Source organism: Triturus cristatus, chromosome 4_2 (assembly GCF_964204655.1).
Source record: "Triturus cristatus chromosome 4_2, aTriCri1.1, whole genome shotgun sequence".
In the NCBI taxonomy this organism is placed as follows: domain Eukaryota; kingdom Metazoa; phylum Chordata; class Amphibia; order Caudata; family Salamandridae; genus Triturus; species Triturus cristatus.
In genome coordinates this window covers 961,191,473-961,211,455 of record NC_140586.1, presented here as the reverse complement: position 1 = coordinate 961,211,455, position 19,983 = coordinate 961,191,473, and the positions used below count along the sequence as shown (strand labels likewise).

Below are 19,983 nucleotides of genomic sequence, written 5' to 3'. Positions count from 1 at the left end.
GAAGAGATACACACAGTATAACACCCCTAGAGGGACAGACATCAGTAGTGGGGTACAGTGGGGTGCAGTGTCAGCTGCACAAGACGCGATCATCACCACAAGTCATAAATACCCCAGGAGATCTGCCCACTCCCAGAGAGGACACTTCCGGGTTAAAGGTCAATTTTTGGAAGGGGGGGGGGGCAGCAGCATCACCGGAACCAGGTCCCGGGGCTGAAAGATGCGAAATGGAACAGGACATTTCCGTAATTTCCCTTATTCTGAGGGATGAACACGTGCCTGGTGTGTAGCGCCTCGTGTGTGGTGTGTGGTATTAAAGCGCCTCGGTCCGAGCCACAATCCTGGCCCCGGCGCCTCTGGGCAGGTCCAGGGGAGCAGTGTCTCTCTTCGGGGCCTGTGCATAGCGCGCCCCGAGGCTCCGGGCGGAGTCAGAGGCGCTGTATGGGGTGGAATGAACTCTGGGCTCCTCTGTCCTTAATGAGAATCATTCACCGAGAGCTCCTGTGAGAAGCACCGAGAGGCCTGTCCAGGGGTGCAGAGGAGGTGAGGCCTGTCCAGGGGTGCAGAGGAGGTGAGGCCTGTCCAGGGGTGCAGAGGAGGTGAGGCCTGTCCAGGGGTACAGAGGAGGAGAGGCCTGTCCAGGGGTGCAGAGGTGAGGCCTGTCCAGGAGTGCATGGAGGTGAGGCCTGTCCAGGGGTGCAGAGGAGGTGGGGCTGTCCAGGGGTGCGGAGGAGGTGAGGCCTGTCCAGGGGTGCAGAGGAGGTGAGGCCTGTCCAGGGGTACAGAGGAGGAGAGGCCTGTCCAGGGGTGCAGAGGTGAGGCCTGTCCAGGGGTGCAGTGGAGGTGAGGCCTGTCCACTGGTGCAGAGGAGGAGAGGCCTGTCCAGGGGTGCAGAGGAGGTGGGGCTGTCCAGGGGTGCAGAGGTGAGGCCTGTCCAGGGGTGCAGTGGAGGTGAGGCCTGTCCAGGGGTGCAGAGGAGGAGAGGCCTGTCCAGTGGTGCAGAGGAGGTGAGGCCTGCATGTCCAGGGGTGAAGAGGAGGCGAGGCCGGTCCAGGGGGCATAGGAGGTGAGGCCTGTCCAGGGGTTGCAGTGGAGGTGAGGGGTGCAGAGGAGAGGCCTGTCCAGCGGTGCAGAGCAGGTGAGACCTGTCCAGGGGGTGCAGAGGAGGTGAGGCCTGTCCAGGGGCAGAGGAGGTGAGGCCTGTCCAGGGGTGTAGAGGAGGTGAGGCCTGTCCAGGGGGTGCAGAGGAGGAGAGGCCTGTCCAGGGGTGCAGCGGAGGAGAGGCCTGTCCAGGGGGTGCAGAGGAGGTGAGGCCGGTCCTTGGGTGCAGAGGACGAGAGGCCTGTCCAGGGGTGCAGAGGAGGAGAGGAGAGGCCTGTATAGGGGTGCAGAGGAGGTGAGGCCTGTCCAGGGGCAGAGGAGGTGAGGCCTGTCCAGGGGTGTAGAGGAGGTGAGGCCTGTCCAGGGGGTGCAGAGGAGGAGAGGCCTGTCCAGGGGTGCAGCGGAGGAGAGGCCTGTCCAGGGGGTGCAGAGGAGGTGAGGCCGGTCCATGGGTGCAGAGGACGAGAGGCCTGTCCAGGGGTGCAGAGGAGGAGAGGAGAGGCCTGTATAGGGGTGCAGAGGAGGTGAGGCCTGTCCAGGGGTGCAGAGCTGAGGTCTGTCCAGGGGTGCAGAGGAGGTGAGGCCTGTCCAGGAGCATGCAGAGGAGGTGAGACCTGTCTAGGGGTGCATGGGAGGTTTATTTATTTATTTAATGCATTTTTATAGAGCTATGACTTTACCCATAATAGAACGTAGCTGTGATTGCCCGTGTTGTAACATGGACAAGTCTTGTTCTAGTACATCAATAGGTGAAGATACAATGTTGCCCAGTAAAGAAATCCTGGATGTTAATGTCGTCATAGCATTGTCCACTACAGCTAACGCCTTTTCTAGGTTAATCCTGTCTATTTCTCTAAGTCTCTCCGCTGCTTCTTGATGGGAGATTTTCCGGATTTCGTTAAAGAGATCATATAAGAAACGTTTGTCACATGGCTTTCTGGAACCTAATAAAAAATCCCGTAGGTCCACATCATCTGACGGTAGGGATAAGAGATGTTTCACCTGTGTGAGTGTTTTCAACCAATCAAGGCACAACTTCCCAACACTGTATGATGTCACCACCCCCGGATGTTCTCTTTTAGCGTAGCGTGGGTCTGGCCTATGGATACTGAACCCTTTGTTGGTACCCCAGAATCTTTTCTGACATCTGTTCGTGTCTATGGGCCAAACCAACCATCCTTTCCAATCAGGGTCTGATCTATTGTACTGAAAAATGTCATCTATTTTTGCCCCTTCTTGTGATGTTGAATTTTGCCCCCCTCCATTTGTGATGGTGTTGGAAACCGAGGTGTGTTCAGGTCCTTGTTCTTGGCTAGTCCAAGACAGGATGTCTGTTGCACGGTGTCATTCAGAAATATCAGCTGCTGTGGAATGAGGCATGCTCTAAATAGCGCTTCTGTTCCCTGGACTTGCCAGACTCTAGAACCCTGGACTGATTTTAAGTCTAGTGTCCTTCCATAGGACGAAATCCTGTTCAGACAACTGGGCAATAAAGGAAGCTGAGTAAATCTGTTTTGTGTTTGTCAACATATTTTTCAGTGCCGATGTGGGTGCAACTTTATAATAATATGAGGTTGGGTCAGAAGTGTTAAACCTTGTAAAATATGAACATTTCTGTGCAAATGTTTGCGAACTACTTTTTGGTGGTGTAAGGCAATGTTCCCACTGGTGGTACTCGAAATCATTTCTAGGTGATATAGATTTGTGAAAAAAATGATGACCATAATGTCGGTAACAGTACAAAGTGTCATAGTCTGAAGTACCTTCTAACATTTCAGTGTTCGGAAATGCAGCATTTTTTTCTAAATCAGACAACATGTTATTAACAGTTTCAGAGTCCCAATCATCAGAAAATGTACTGGAGGTAATGATGTAATTTAACAAAATTTTAAATACTTGTGCTATTTTTAAAAGTTCCGTAGGTCCGAATACATCATAGCCAACCTTGTCCCAAACTATCCCATCAGGAATAGGAATCGCTGTAATGTTCACATTGGACAAGTCTCTTTGTTCACGGCGTGAAGAAACATGTGGTTTTAAAATCAAGTTCACGTTCGAAGCTGCAGAGCTCTGTCTAAGATAAGTACCACTAATAAGCAAGTAGAAAACAGTAACTAAGCCTAACCAGACAAGAAAGAATAAAACCCCAGTAATTATCCACAGCTGCAACCATGGTGATACCAGGTATGTCAAAGTCAAAGTCGAAAAATACTTTTATTGATTATTTAAAAACCATAAAAGGATGGCAAACCATCATAAAGTACTGATTCTAAACATAAAATGAGCATATGTGTATAAAAATTATTGTTATGATTTTTTTTTTTTTTTTTAAACATTAATCAAAAAAGAAAACCTTAAAAGAACCATGACCACAGTAAGAAGTCAGCCAGCGGGTTGTATAATAGCTACTTGGCTTGTAGAAATTGTGTCCAATTCTTTTGCTGCTGTTTTCCAGAATTTTTTATGGCGCTACAGGAGAGTGGAGTCGAGAGCCCTCCGAGACACCTAATGACCGCAGCTCTACATGTTCTGATCTGCTCATTCCTTAAAATCTCCCGAAGAATGGATTTGCGTGTTTTCAGTAAAAAAGGGCATATGCATAATAAATGTAATGATGACTCCTCCCCTTGACAGCAAAGGCGACATTCCTTCGATGGCCATACGAATTTCCACTGCGGGGTTAAATCTTTTGAGGGGAATGATCCCAGTCGTAGCAACATCAGGTAATGCTTTTTATGATAAGAGATATGTTCAATCAGGTACCGTTGCGGTTTTAGCCTCTGATATGTCTGTATCACATCCCAGGCGTGGTATTTTTTAAAAAAAGTCTTTTTGTCAGTTAGTAGGGAGTTCCTCTTAATTGCGGAATTCACTGCGTTTTTTAATCCAGAATACGTTACTGGTATTGACCAGAACTCCTCTAGCTGTAACGCCGACAAGGATTCCTGCAGGATTGTCGTCGTCGAGCTAGCTTGTCGAGCTTGACTTTCAATCTCAACCCAACAACGGTGGGCTAGAGTGTTATCTTCTGCCTCCCTCATCCTCCAGTAGTACTTCACTAAGGCACCTTGTGTGGCCATAATCTGTTTTTTTTAATACAAATTCTAAACAGATTTGGTCTTGTGAGATGTGTAACGGGATTGAGAACAGTGTTTTGAAAAATATGGATTGTACTGTATTTAAGGTGGTGGCATCTTTGGTGTTCAAGATTTCTGAGCCATACGAGATGGAGGGTAGAAATTTTGCGGTTATCACTTGTAGCAGGTGACTGGTAGAACAACCTATGAGCTTTTTTTCAGGACTTTGAAGGCGAACAACAGTTGTTTTGCTTTTATACTTCCTTGTTCCACGTGTTGTTTAAAGTTAAGCTTGCTATCTAGCACGAAGCCTAGATATTTGTAGGAGGTAACGCGGGCCAATGGTTGTTCGCCCAATTTCCAGGAGAAGGTATACCTGGACGGTGTTTTATTATGTTTTGAAAAACGCATTACTTTAGTCTTTTGGTGATTGATCGTAAGTTGGTTTAAGGTGGTGTAGGCTCCTAGTCCCGTGATCAGTTTCTGCAGGCCAGCTGGTGTTTGTGCTAGCAGTACTATGTCATCTGCGTACTGAAGGCATGGCGTTGGTTATTTGCCCAGTTTTGGGGGGTCAGCTGGAATTGACTGAAGGCACTTGTCAAGATCTGACGTATAAATGTTGAACAAACAAGGCGCTAATACGCAACCTTGTTTTAGCCCATTTAATGTTGGGATCTTGCCGGTGGCACTGGACCCGTCTCCTTTCTTGATTTGCGCCCAGGTGTGAGAGTAAAGGTTGATAATGGCCTCCAAGAGTCTAGACGGCACCCCCCAGGCCTGCATCTTAGCCCATAGAGAGGCTCTCGAAACTTTGTCGAAGGCCGCTTTAAGGTCCACGAAGCAGGCATACATGGGCCTTGGTTTTATGAAGGCCTGATTAGCTAAAAGAGTGACCGCAGAGATGTTCGTTAGGGTGCCCATCCCCGCCCGAAATCCGGTTTGCGTGGGAGGTATTTGGTTTTTTAGACTAACCCAAGCCTCTAATTCTACTAAGAGATTAGATGCGTACATTTTCGCCTCTACATCGATCAACGCAATCAGTCTGTAGTTGGAGGGGTCCGAACGGGAACCCGACTTATAGATTGGATTAAGGACACTTCCTCTCCAGGACTCAGGGATCAAACAATCTGCTGTAACTTTGGAAAAAAGAGGAGTCAGAACTTGGGACCAGAATGCGGGGTCATGTCGAAACAGGGCATTTGGTAGTCCGTTCGGACCTGGGGCTCCCTCCGATTTTAAGTTCTTTATAATTTTTAGCACTTGAATTTCTGTGAACAACACTGAATCCTCAAGTGGTTCGAGGTTATTGATACCATTAACTTTATCTCGGCCTCCAGCCTCCTTCACTGTTAGTGCTTCACAGTTTGAAGCCTATCGAGGTGCAGCTCCGTTGTATAGGAGTTCGATGTAGGCTCTCCATGTGGCCTCCAGTATATCCGAATGATGATGTCGATTCCGGCCATTGGTTAGTTGGTTTATTTGTTCCCAAAAAAGCCTGGAATCCCCCAATTTGCAAGCGTAATGAAGTTTGGCCAAGATATGTGCTTGGTGCTCTTTTTTTGTGAGTTTTATGTAATTTATTAGCTGTTTTCTAGTTTTTGCGATTAACAGCAGAAGTTCCTGGTGGCATTCTGGTCCCCGAGATCGTAATTGTCTGAGGTATTTATTTAGTTGTTGTTTTTGTTTCCTCAGATTATTGATAAACCAGGCGGCCCCTCTTGAATTTCCAGCTTTGCGGGCATGGGTATTTTTTAAAAATATATTGTCAATTTCGTAAATAAAAAACTCCCAAGCTTTTATGGTTAGTGTTTCGGGATTGGACTTTTCCAAAAGTGTAAGTGTTTGCGATGGCCTCGATGTTGTTCTTATTCCAGCGGAGGCGTTTTAAATTATAACATTGTGTTAAAGATGATAGCGCATTTACTTTCGCTGAGGTTTTGAAAGATATTAATAATGTAAAAGATTGTGGCTGATGATCACTTTCCGCCCTATCTTTTATCTGAAAATTCGCGATGTATGGAAAAAGGTCGTAATCTGTAAAGGTATAATCTATAGTAGAGCGTGTTTTTTGTGTAACCCTGGTGTATGCTGCGGGCCGGTCGGCGGGCCTTGGCCATTGAGTATGCACATTGAAAGGTCTCTCAAGCGAGATGCGCATTTCTTGCCGGAAGTATCCTGTCGGTTGGGGGCTTGTATGGGCCCCTTTTTTCCCTTACTCCTATCGTATTGTAAATTCATATTAAAGTCGCCCGACAGAATGATTTTAGCATCTAAATAGGCAAGTTTTAATGTTTTTAATGAAGTAATTAGTTGTTCAATTCTTAACTTCTTTAGTTTAGATGCAGGGTGAATATAGATGTTGAGGATGAGCAGGGTGTAGGTCTCCGGGACGTATATTTTGACGCACAACATCCAGGAGCAATCTAAATCTACAATGGAAGCCTGCCATGGAATTATTGTAGAAATAAAAGTAGAGAGACCTCCTTTTGCTCTTCCGTATTTGGTGGCTCTCTTAGCTGGGTTCAGAAATTCCTTAAAACCTATTGATAGAGATCAGGGTATCTAAAATATGCCCACTACCACGGATAGAGTAATCGCACAGTTACACGCACATACATTCATCATACGCTAGGGCCCATTTCACTAACACACGCTCAAATACTCTACCCGCAATAAACCTGTGGAAAGAAACACCTAAACACCCTGCATCTATATCAGGTCGATAAGATCTGGTTTTGTGACTGTCCTTAATCAATAAACATAATTTATACAACATATACAATAATGATCAAAAATATAAACCCAATAATTGACAACAAAGAATATTCAACACCATGTTTAAAATTATATTGCTTTATCTAAAATTAGTCAAAGAAAATCAATCAGAGTAAATCATTTTTCTCATAGTTACCTATTGTAACGCCCTGAACGTCTCAGGATCGTTTAACAGACACGACAATGAGGACGCAACCACTTGTGAAGGGTTAGTTCTTTTAATGAAGGCAAATAAAATACAAAGAACAAACAAAAGTTATAGTCACTGGAATCCTCCAGGCTAAGTACGTTACCAGCCCACAGCACGGATGGTCCTAACCGTCCTCTGCATATACGCCGATCCCGGCGTATGCCAACAGAGGGCAGAAATGAAATGGCCGACAATGCCAATCGGTAGGCTGTGAGGGGCACGAAGAGTGTTGGGGAGAATCGAGGAGTCAGGGAAACACCCAGCCGGGGTCTCTACCTGAAGGGAGCAGCCGCTCAACCTCTTCCTCAGACTGCACCGGGACGCGGAGTCACCTCCTGGTGATGCGTCACCGATACCCCAATCACAAGCAAGAAGACTGAACCGAGAGCAGCCGCTCGATCGATCCTGTGGACTTCCGAGTCTGTAACGCGGCAAACACCTCCTGGTGTGCGTTACAGCTGGCAGTCCCTGTGTCTCTGGTCGGGCTGGGAGTTACGACTCCAACCAGCAAAAGCGCCACTGCGCTTGGACTCAGCCGAGTCAAAAAGCGAAGCTCAATGGTTGACCGGTAGAGCTTCCGGGTCCTTCACAGGTGACGATGGGGCAAGACACGGCCCAGGGAGTAACGACTCGACCTACCTCCGTTCTTGCCTTACTGGAGCACCACTCCGGAACACAGCTCTTCACGAAGCAGGTACGTCGGTGTAAACACAATATCCGACAGCCTTGTACCTCCCGGTTCCTCCCTTTATAGGGCGTGTTTTCCTTGAGTTATGTAACAGCTCTCCTGTTTACATAAGGGCGTGTTTCCCTTGAGTTATGTAACAGCTCTCCTGTTTACATAAGGGCGTGTTTCCCTTGAGTTATGTAACAGCTCTCCTGTTTACATAAGGGCGTGTTTCCCTTGAGTTATGTAACAGCTCTCCTGTTTACATAAGGGCGTGTTTCCCTTGAGTTATGTAACAGCTCTCCTGTTTACATAAGGGCGTGTTTCCCTTGAGTTATGTAACAGCTCTCCTGTTTACATAACCTCTCAACCGCTAAGCATCCTGGGAGATGTAGTCCGTTTTCGCTGGTTACCGTTTTCCTCCCCTCGTATGACAGGAATTCTTGACAGTACATCCTCCCTCTCAGCAGCTCCCCACGGGTCCAGCGCTGGCAGGAAAACGCCGATGGAACAAGGAGACCAAGCGCGGAGCATGAACCCCTTCAGCCGGTTCCCATGAATGCTCCTCCGGGCCATAGCCTTTCCACGCAACCAGGTACCACAGCTTCCCCCTGCGCCATTTGGACGCCCGTATGCCCGACACTTCATACTCCACCTCCGACTCCACGCATACCGGCCTAGGTGTCCCAGACGGCTTGGAGGGTGCTGGTTTGAGCAATGATACATGAAAGACAGGGTGTATCCGCAATGACTGGGGCAAGCACACCTTCACGTTCACGGGACCCATACACTTGGTAATTCGATAGGGGCCCATGTACTTGGGATGGAACACACTGTTCTTTCGAAACCTCATGTTTCTTGTGGATATCCAGACGTAGTCTCCAGTGCGGTACAGTGGCCCGGGCCTTCTCTTCCTATCTGCCGCAGCCTTGTATCTTCTCTTGGCCTCTATTAGGACAGCCCTTGAGCGCATCAACGTGTCTTTTATGTGTGCCACCCTGTCCGCTGTGGCGGGAATCCTGTCCTCTCTGAACGGATGTAGAAATGGCAAGAACCTGGGATGTTGGCCATAGTTGCTATAGAACGGAGATGACTGTGTGGAGCTGTGAGTGGCGTTGTTATAGGCTATCTCTGCAACCCATAGCAAGTCGACCCATTCTTCCCTGCCCTGGTCCACAAAACATCGCAGATACTGTTTGAGCGTTTGGTTCAGGCGCTCGGTTTGGCCGTCCGTTTGAGGGTGGTAGCTGGTGGACAGGGCGGTCTTAACATGCAGCGCAGTGCACCAAGTCTTCCAGAATTGCGCAGTAAACTGCGACCCCCGGTCCGACACGATCACCCCAGGTAATCCATGCAGTCGTACCACATTCTTTAGGAGTAGTGACACCAATTCCCCGGCCGTAGGGACTCTCTTGCAGGGGATGAAGTGCCCCATTTTCGTCAAGTAATCCACCACCACCAGTATTGCCGTCATCCCCTGGTCTACCGGTAGGCCCACCACGAAGTCCAGTGATATGCTATCCCATGGTCTATCCGGGGTCGGAAGTGGATGTAAGAGCCCTTGGGTTCGGCCATGGTCGGCCTTCATGGTAGCACACGTAGGACACTCCTGTCCCCACCTCCTGACATCCACTCTCATGGTTGGCCACCAGAAATGCCGTCCCATGCTAGCCACCGTTTTTTCAAAGCCCAAATGACCTGCGCATGGAGAGTCATGGCACCAGATGAATGCTTGTTTCCTTAGCCTAGGCGTGGGTATCAATAGGCACCTGCCCTTCAGGGGTATCCCGTCCTTCAGCTGCCATTCTCTGTGACTGAGGAGCCACCTCCGCCATGCGAATGACCTGATCCCTCTCTTTATTCCCCTCAGGAAAGTATCCGGTTGGATAACCCCCAATACCATCCTCGGGGAAATGATGGAACGCTCGGTTGCAGGCAATGGTTCCTTAACTGCAGATTGACGGGACAGGGCGTCCGCCTTCCGGTTTTCCGTCCCCGGCCGATATGTGATGCGGAAGTTGAACCCCGCAAAGAAGATCATCCACCGCAGCTGCCTGGGAGAAAGGTGTCTAGTGGCCGTCATGAACTGTAGGTTCCGATGGTCCGTGTACACCGATACCACATGTCTTGCCCCCATCAACCAATGCCTCCATTCGGTGAAGGCGTCCTTGATTGCGAGAAGCTCCTTCTCCGCAATATGGTAGTTGCGTTCGGCGTCGTTGAGTTTGCGGGACATGTACGCAACGGGATGAAGCACCCCTGTGTCGTGGTTGCGTTGGGACAAGATAGCCCCCAGCGCCACATCCGACGCGTCCGCTTCCACCACGTAGGGGAGATCCGGATCGGGGTGAGCCAACACCGGCGCCTTACCAAAGGCGCTTTTCAGGGCCTCAAAGGCTTTGTTCGCTTCAGGGGACCAGACAAACTCCTTGGACTTCCTCAGTAGCTGTGTGATTGGGGCCACCACTCCTGAAAATCCATCTATAAACCGCCTGTAAAAGTTGGCGAAGCCAATGAAACTTTGGACGTCCTTCACGCTTTGGGGCACCGGCCATTCTTTCACCGCCTTGATCTTTCGTTCTGCCATCTCCTGTCCCTCTGGACTCAGCATCACTCCGAGGAATTCCACGGATGTGACGTGGAAGTCACACTTGCTGAGTTTACAAAACAGCATGTTTTCCCTCAGCTTATGGAGCACAGCTTTGACGTGGTGTACGTGCTCCTCCACACTGGACGAATAGATGAGGATGTCGTCGATATATACGACCACGTAGATATCCAACTCCTCTCTGAATACCTCATTCAAAAAGTACTGAAAGGCTGCCGGGGCGTTGCACAGACCGAACGGCATGACGAGGTACTCAAAAAGGCCGAACCTGGTCTTAAAGGCGGTCTTCCACTCGTCTCCGTCCCTCATGCGCACCAGATGGTATGCCCCTTTCAAATCCAACTTGGTGTAGATACGAGCTTTCTTGACCTGTTCCAGAAGTACACTGATGAGAGGCAAGGGGTACCGATTTTTTATGGTTATCGCATTCAATGCCCTAAAGTCCACACAGGCTCTCAGCTCCCCATTAGCCTTCGGGATGAAGAAGAGTGGCGAGGCGGCCGGAGACTTGGACGGGCGGATGAATCCTAGCTTGAGGAGTTTATCCAGGTACCCCCGGAGATGCACGTTTTCAGGCTCCGTCAGGGCATACAGCCTGCCGCTGGGAACGCTGGCCCCTGGCACCAGGTCGATCTGGCAGTCAAACTGTCTATGTGGTGGTAGCACTTCCGCCTTCACCTCATCAAATACATCCTCAAAACTGTGATAAGCCTGGGGGAGAGCCACATCTTTTTCTGCCGCTGTAGCCACCGTCTGACTCCCGCTCTCATCTGCGTCAAGGGATTCCGTTCTTATTCCACAATGCAGGATGCAATACGGTGACGTCATTTCGATGCGATGTGTTGGCCAATCCACAAAGGGGTTGTGTTTCTGTAGCCACGGCAATCCCAATATGACGCCATATTGGGGCGCTCGGATGATGTTAAAATCGATTTGTTCCAAATGGTTCCTCCCATATCTCATCGGAAGGACCCCCGTGTGCTGTCCGATGGGCCCCGTCACCAATCGCCTTCCGTCTACCGCATAGACGTCTTCGGGTACTGCTTTGGGAAGAAGCACTAGCCCTAGCCTGCATGCCTCGTTGTGGTCCATAAACATGCCAGTGGCCCCTGAATCCACCATGGCCACAACGGGTATCCACTGGTCATGCACTCCCACGTGCACCGTGATAAACAGGTGTCGTTGTCCCTTAGTGACCGAGTTGGAAAGTGAAGGGATGGATGAGTGACTCCGAGATGCCCCTTCTCTGGTCTTGGAGTCCTCTAGTTTTCCGCCGGTATGTCCACCACGGCTGTTACCGACCGGTTGGCCCGATAACGTGACGTCTTCGGTTTGGCAGGGCATTCACGTACGTAGTGGCCTTTTTTGCCACAATATAGGCACAATCCTTGTTTACGGCGTGACTCTTTCTCCGTGGCTGTGAGGCTCGCTCGTATTGCGCTGATGTCCATGGGTTCTCCCTTGGATGCGGTGGAAGTTTCAGGACTTCCCACCGTCACATAGTATGGAAGGGATTTTCCTTTTCTCCCATGATCCCCCTTTCTTTCACTTAGCCTATGTTCCAGCCGTAATACCAGGTTGATAAGGCCCTCACATGTCTTGGGTTGAGGGTCAATATGAGCCACGGCGTCCTTGAGCTCATCGCACAGCCCTTGATGGAAGAGCGCCGTCTGTTTAGCAACAGGCCACTTGGTTTCCGCAACCAGCCTTCGGAACGCGTTGAGATACTGCAGCAGGTCGTTGGATCCCTGTCTCAACTCAAGCATTTCACGGTCCGCCGTGTACGAGTCAGCCCTTCTGTCGAATACCTTCAGGAATTCCTCGCGAAAAGCACCCCAATCACATAAGAGGGGGTCGTCCCTGCTCACCAGAGGTACGGCCCATTGTGCCGCGTTTCCAGCCAAATAGGATATAAGGAAAGCCACACGAGCCTGACTCGTGGGGAACGCCTTTGGTTTGCACGATAAATGTAGCGCCACTTGTGTGAGGAATACCTGCACTGTGTTAGGATCCCCACTGTACCTCTCTGGTGTTGCCAAGGGGATGGCTACCGGCATTTCCACTACTACCGCAGGGGTCTGGTTCGTGAGGGAGGTGCTGGGCGTGAGCGGGTCCAATTGGATAGCATCCAGTCTGGCTTTTACATCGGCTGTTTCTTGCCTGGAGGCAGCCAATTCAATTTGCACGGTCGCTAAAGCAGCCAGCACATCATCAAGTGTTGCCATGTCTGTTATCGACCGGGAGACAGTTAGTGTTATTAAGGTCGGATATTTTGTAACGCCCTGAACGTCTCAGGATCGTTTAACAGACACGACAATGAGGACGCAACCACTTGTGAAGGGTTAGTTCTTTTAATGAAGGCAAATAAAATACAAAGAACAAACAAAAGTTATAGTCACTGGAATCCTCCAGGCTAAGTACGTTACCAGCCCACAGCACGGATGGTCCTAACCGTCCTCTGCATATACGCCGATCCCGGCGTATGCCAACAGAGGGCAGAAATGAAATGGCCGACAATGCCAATCGGTAGGCTGTGAGGGGCACGAAGAGTGTTGGGGAGAATCGAGGAGTCAGGGAAACACCCAGCCGGGGTCTCTACCTGAAGGGAGCAGCCGCTCAACCTCTTCCTCAGACTGCACCGGGACGCGGAGTCACCTCCTGGTGATGCGTCACCGATACCCCAATCACAAGCAAGAAGACTGAACCGAGAGCAGCCGCTCGATCGATCCTGTGGACTTCCGAGTCTGTAACGCGGCAAACACCTCCTGGTGTGCGTTACAGCTGGCAGTCCCTGTGTCTCTGGTCGGGCTGGGAGTTACGACTCCAACCAGCAAAAGCGCCACTGCGCTTGGACTCAGCCGAGTCAAAAAGCGAAGCTCAATGGTTGACCGGTAGAGCTTCCGGGTCCTTCACAGGTGACGATGGGGCAAGACACGGCCCAGGGAGTAACGACTCGACCTACCTCCGTTCTTGCCTTACTGGAGCACCACTCCGGAACACAGCTCTTCACGAAGCAGGTACGTCGGTGTAAACACAATATCCGACAGCCTTGTACCTCCCGGTTCCTCCCTTTATAGGGCGTGTTTTCCTTGAGTTATGTAACAGCTCTCCTGTTTACATAAGGGCGTGTTTCCCTTGAGTTATGTAACAGCTCTCCTGTTTACATAAGGGCGTGTTTCCCTTGAGTTATGTAACAGCTCTCCTGTTTACATAAGGGCGTGTTTCCCTTGAGTTATGTAACAGCTCTCCTGTTTACATAAGGGCGTGTTTCCCTTGAGTTATGTAACAGCTCTCCTGTTTACATAAGGGCGTGTTTCCCTTGAGTTATGTAACAGCTCTCCTGTTTACATAACCTCTCAACCGCTAAGCATCCTGGGAGATGTAGTCCGTTTTCGCTGGTTACCGTTTTCCTCCCCTCGTATGACAGGAATTCTTGACACCTATACTAGCTAAATGTCAGAACGGGTCAGGACAAGTCTCTCGGTAAAAGTCTCTCAAGACGAAGTCCTTACAGCATCGATCCTCAGCAACGCAGATTCTGTACGCGGCAAAGGCAAATGGCAAGTGGCAAAAACCCTCCCTAAGCTAACATTTTTTATAGTAAAAATTACAATGGAAACACACATAAAAGTTTGCAATATTCACTGAATCACTGAGCAGAGCGAGAAGGAAGGAATGTAACATTGCTACATCTGAAAATCTCCGCTCAGGAAAAGTCACAAAACGAAACTACGGAACAGGAACCAAGAAACTATTAAAGTATCTAATTTGTTCAACTTCCCTCAGCAACCGAGCCATAGTTCATTGTCCTTTCTTAAAACTCCTTTGTTTCCCCAAGGCTACCAAGGACGTTCCATTTCTTTTGGAGATCCTCCAAAACTGCTGCTGTCCTCATGGAAAGTTTTCATGCGAGGACTATGGTCAGTTGACTTCAGGACCATTTCCAGCAGGGGTCTCCCTCGTCACATCTTTCATATTACAAATCACGGGCAGGCTCACAATCTTAGCCAACTCGGTTAAGGCCTCCATAGGCCATAATTGACCATCTTAATTAAAGAGACAAAAACAATCGTTACCACAGCATAGTGATTAAACAGTGTTAACCCTACTAATACCCTTATGTGTATGTATTTATCTAGCTTTTGCAACATAAAAAAGCATTAATTCAGAAAGCGTTTTGTGCTAAAAAATAAACAGCACACAGCAACGTTTAAACATGAAAACTTGCACGTTATTTTTTAGAAAACAGAAACAGCACACGCATGCTAACCCTCATGTAACTTTCTCCTATGTTAAGACAAACGGATTGATTAATAAAAACACACTTGCACAAGACAAATAATTAATTGTTATTATTAATAATTAATAAAACGCATAGACATGCTAGAGCTTCAAAAGCCCCTAAATTTTCTAAATGAAAACTCTGCTCCAGCAATCCCCCCTTTGGTGATTTTATCACCAAATAAACCCAAAAAAAAATTAGTGAAAATTTAATCCCATTTTAGGAGAAATCAGAAATGTCTTTTCCCCTTACACAACATTACACACCAGTCACTCTTTCATCATCTCTCTTTGTTTCTAAATAAACACTCTCCCTCAATTCTTCTAATTCAATCTCTTGTGGTTCTCTTTTCGACCTCTTGTTTTTCTTTTCTTTATTCAATTTCTTTTTCCCTCTCCTGATTTTACAACACACACACACTAATCTTAGTATCAGTAAAGCAACAATTATACAAGTTAATGGAAACAATATCCTACCTATAATAGTACTACCTATTTTTGCAATAAAATTCTTAACAGCTATTATCTTATTAGCTATTTTAGTCCACAAACTCCCAGCTTCAAGTGGTACTAATTCTTCATGCAAATCAGTAATATTTTTGATATAGACCTTCAGGTCTTTACTTTCGTCAGGAATGTAAGTGCAACAATGTTGAACTTTCAATATTCCACAGACTCCACCCTCCTTGGCCAATAGAATATCAAGGGCAAGTCGATTTTGCATAGACATGGCACGTACGGCACTTAATTCCGTATTCACCAAAAGAAACCCTCCTGCGGTATTTGTCGATAAGCGATCAACCACTGTGGACAGTTTCCGAATTCCATAAGCATTTAAAGAAATTCCCACTGCTGGAATCAAAACCCCAAAAATATCACCCACAATTTCAGACCAAGTTTCTCTCTTAAAGCGTGTTAATAAGTTAATATCTTCTACATCTCTTATTTTATCTGTATGAAAAATTTTAGGAAAAACCAGGCCCACATAACATGTGCCATACCAATGGTCAGGCAACTTGTAATAAGCCTTGTTCCCACAAACATAGTACACTCCTGGAAAAATTGTATCTTCTCCACCTCTGAAACCCCAACCTGTCGCAACGAAGTATGTATCATGGCACTCACTAGTCCCCACAAAATATGTATCATATTGGGATTTCCTTCTGGTAATGCATAGTTCACCCTTCTGCGGTGCATCTAGAGCTAAAGTTGGACTAGCCCCATTTCTCAACTCTTTTCCCATCTCAATGTCCCAAATTGTCTCACTCACTTCATATTTTCCCACTTTCCCATGCATGTTCATTCTCCTTTCCTCTACCATATCCAGGAAAGCTTTCTCCTCTTCTTTCAGACTGCAAGTTAAATTATTCTTAAAAATGTAATCTAATGTTAATCCTTTTTCTTCAATAAAAATCTCACCAAAAGTGTTAGCTTCTTTAGCTGGATTCAGCTCTTTGTTCATTGGCAAGTGCCCAAAAATACTATCTCTGTTAGACATCTTATAATCTATTTTCCCTAACAAATAAAAAACACTACTTAAAATACTACAAGAAATACCATATGTAGCTGGTAAATGGTGATAAGTAACACCCTCTGAAACGGATGCAGGTAATTGCATACAAACGTAGCAATCCCTCACTTCCATTGTTTTCACATATTCATATAACAGTTTAGAAAAAACATTACTAGAAAAATTATTAATTGACCTATCTTTATGTATGTAACTACTACTTCTAATTGGAACTACTTTTTGTGAACTCCTCTCTATATTTGTCACATTTTCTGTATTCATTCCCAATTCAACCTTAAAAGTCACTAATAAAACTAAAATACCCCATAGAAGCATTAATAATCCAGTACAGCAGCAGCACATCCTACACCACCTTTTAAAGAAGGCACATCTATTTTGATTATCTTCTATGTTAGCCATTTCACTATTTTGACTTAACCACTACTTCACTACTGAAATTTGGAACTTTTTTTTTTTTTTTTTTGTTAAAAATCTTCAGCAATTCTTTTCAACTTCTTTTCTTTCCAGTTTCTTCAAATGATCTTTTCGTTCACTTAATCCAAGTGAATCCTCCTTTCATTCAGTTTGGATACTCGTCATTTTTCACTCCACTTTCTTCAACATCAAATTGTATTAGATCTCCAACACTCAAATCCAAATCCTCAGTATCTGACTCTTCTCCAATGTCAGTCAAGAGTACTTTCAGGATTTCACCAGTATCTTCCTCAACCACTCCTCGTACGGTCTCCTCTGGATTTCCTTGACTTTCCACCTCTTCACTTTCAGGCAGTGTCACATACATCCATTCCGGCGACCTATACTTTTGGTTAGGTTTTCTCACTCTTTTGACTTCTTCTGGTTCTTTCGATTCTTTTGATTCTTTCCCTTCAGCCTTTGAACTTTGACTCGATATTTCATTCACTTGTTCAGCTTTTGATGAATTTGCTCTTATTACTCTGTATCTCAGCCTTTTAACTCGGTTGTTAGGCCAACGATCTCCTTTCACAACCTTTTTCGGCCTTAATTCTTTATCACTCCTTTCTCCAATCCAAGTTCTCTTTCTCAGAACTCGACCCTCTGTTTGTTCATTTTCATCATCCGATTCTGTTTCAATTGCCTTCCTCTTTCGTTTCTTAGCAGTTTTCTTTTCTTCCACAGATTCTTTCACCACTATTTGAGACTTCCCTACTTCTGTCCCTCCTCGGGTCTCCGACACGCAATCTTCTTGCTGTCTACTTGTCCCTTCACCTAGCTCGTCATGAATGTTCCCTACACCTCCTCGGGGGTCTTCCGCAATCTGTCCCTCTCTATCTTCTTCTGACCCTGTTTCTTCAAGTATAATCTCAAGTGGTTCTTCAATCTCCTCCTCTTCTGATTCAGGAGTAGTCTCTATGTGATTTTTCTTTTCTTTTCTTTTTCCTCCACTGCTACTTGAAACTTCAGGCTCCTTTACAGAATCCGATCTTCTCTCTGATACTCGCAGTGATTCTCTTGAAGCTCTCTCTGCTTCTTTTCTCACTGATTCCGTATCTTCAGTATCTTCACCATCACTAGAATCTGACTCTTCAAAATACTCTTTACCAGTCCCTTCTTTTGGGTTTGGAACTCTCAGAGTATGACTTGCATGTACCCAGTGCTTCACTCCAGCACACTTTACTGCAGTCGTCGTAGTCAGAATAACTTGTCTCGGCCTTCCCCACCTTGGAATCAAGCAATTTCTTCTTCTGTGCACCTTAATCCTCACCCAGTCTCCTGGACTCAGATCATGGGCTTGCTTCTTCTCAAGTGTAGTAGCTTCTTCTCCAACCTGGTGAAACACAGAATGAACTGCGTCAGCCAGGCCTTTACAGTAATCCAAAATCATGTCATCAGTTATTGTCACCAATTTATTTACAGGCACGAATGCATGGCGCATTGCACGTCCCATGATTATCTAATGCGGGCTCAAACCTGTAGTTCTATCTGGAGTAGATCTCATAGTCATCAGAACTAGAGGTAACACATCTGGCCATTTCATGCCAGTGGCTAAACACATCTTTCCAATCCTATTTTTGATTGTGCCATTAATCTGCTCAACCACACCAGAAGCCTCTGGTCGGTATGCACAATGTAGCTTCTGCTGTATTTTCAATGCTTCACAAATCAAACCTATAAGTTCATTTTGGAAGTGTCTACCTCTATCAGACTCAACTGTAACTGGAAACCCGTACCTAGGAATTAACTCCCTCAACAGTAACTTTGCCACTGTTAATCCATCATTTCTTCTAGTCGGGTAAGCTTCCACCCACCTTGAAAACAAACAGACTACCACTAGAACATACCTCAGTCTGTTTACTTGGGGCATTTCAATGAAATCAATTTGCATTCTTGTAAAAGGACCTCCTTCTCTGCCTATTGTCCCTAGACTCACCACTGTCTTTTTCCCAGTGTTAAATTGCTGACAAATTAAACACCTTTGACAGATGCTCTCTGCAATTGTCCTGAACTTTGCATTGTACCAGGTCTGTTTGAACGACCGGACCATTGCGTCCCTCCCCAAATGTCCCTGGCCATGATACATCCTTGCCATTGACGACAAGATAGAGTTAGGCATTACTCGTCTGCCATCTCTGTAGACCCAAACATGGTCTGTTTCTCTTGGAGCACATCCTGCCTTAATCCAATCTTGTTTCTCTTCTTCTCCTGCCTCATCTTGTAACTGCTTCACTTCATCCCATGTTTCTAAGACATTAGTAAACATCACAGAAAGAAAAGACATTTCCCCCTCTCTGTCCCGATTAATGGACTGATTTGTCTTGGCGCAGTATTGCGCAACATCATTCGCGTATCTGTTTCCAACCGTTATGAAATCCTCCCCCTGACCATGGGCAGCACATTTTACAACTGCTAACTCCTTAGGCAGCTGTATCGCCTCAAGCAATTTACCAATCATTTCAGCATTCTTTATGGGAGTTCCACCTGACGTCAAGAAACCTCTTTGTAGCCAAAGTTGGCCAAAATCATGCACCACTCCAAATCCATACTGACTATCAGTTATCACAGTTGTCCTCAAATCTTTCCCAATCTCACAAGCTTTTGTCAATGCCACCAATTCAGCAACTTGCGCAGATTTCACTCCTTTCAATTGTGATGCTTCCATGACCTCTGAAACTTTGCACACCGCATATGCTGCACATAGCACACCATTATCATTTCTCAGGCATGATCCATCCACAAACAACACATGATCATTCTCAGGTAAGAGAAGATTCCTTATGTCTGGTCTCGGTTTTGTACAGTACTCAAGCACATCCAAACAATCATGATCATCTTCCATCTTTATACCCACATTTTCAATATCCGGCAAGAGTGTCGCTGGATTCACATTCACACATCTCTCAAGAGTCACATTTGATGCCCCCAGAATCACTTTTTCATACTTAGTCAACCGACTATGTGACATGTACTGAGTTCTGCTTCTTGTCAAAAGAATTGCCACATTGTGAGGTACGAATACCCTTACAGGATATCCCATTATGATTCCCTCACTTTGTTCCAGGCTTCTGCATGTTGCAGCCACAGATTTTAGACAACCTGGTAAACCCACAGCTACAGGGTCAAGTGTCGATGAGAAGTACGCAATAGGCCTTCTCAATTGTCCATGTTTCTGGATTAACACTGAAAGTGCACATCCATTTCTCTCACTGCAGTACAGCTCGAATTCTTTCTCATAGTCAGGCATACCCAAAGCTGGAGCTTCACACATTTTACTTTTGAGCTCTTCAAATGCTGCCA

The 19,983-nt window shown here is 46.6% G+C and overlaps 1 long non-coding RNA gene across 1 annotated transcript in view; it reads left to right on the top strand.

The window, feature by feature from the left end:
- The first annotated feature begins 922 nt into the window (after nt 1-922).
- The window catches only part of LOC146839131 (uncharacterized), a 70,459-nt gene continuing 51,398 nt past the window's right edge, over nt 923-19,983 (top strand). Inside the window, exon 1 of the long non-coding RNA XR_014960794.1 lies at nt 923-1,007. This is a non-coding gene — a long non-coding RNA (uncharacterized LOC146839131). The remainder of the gene's footprint in view (nt 1,008-19,983) is intronic.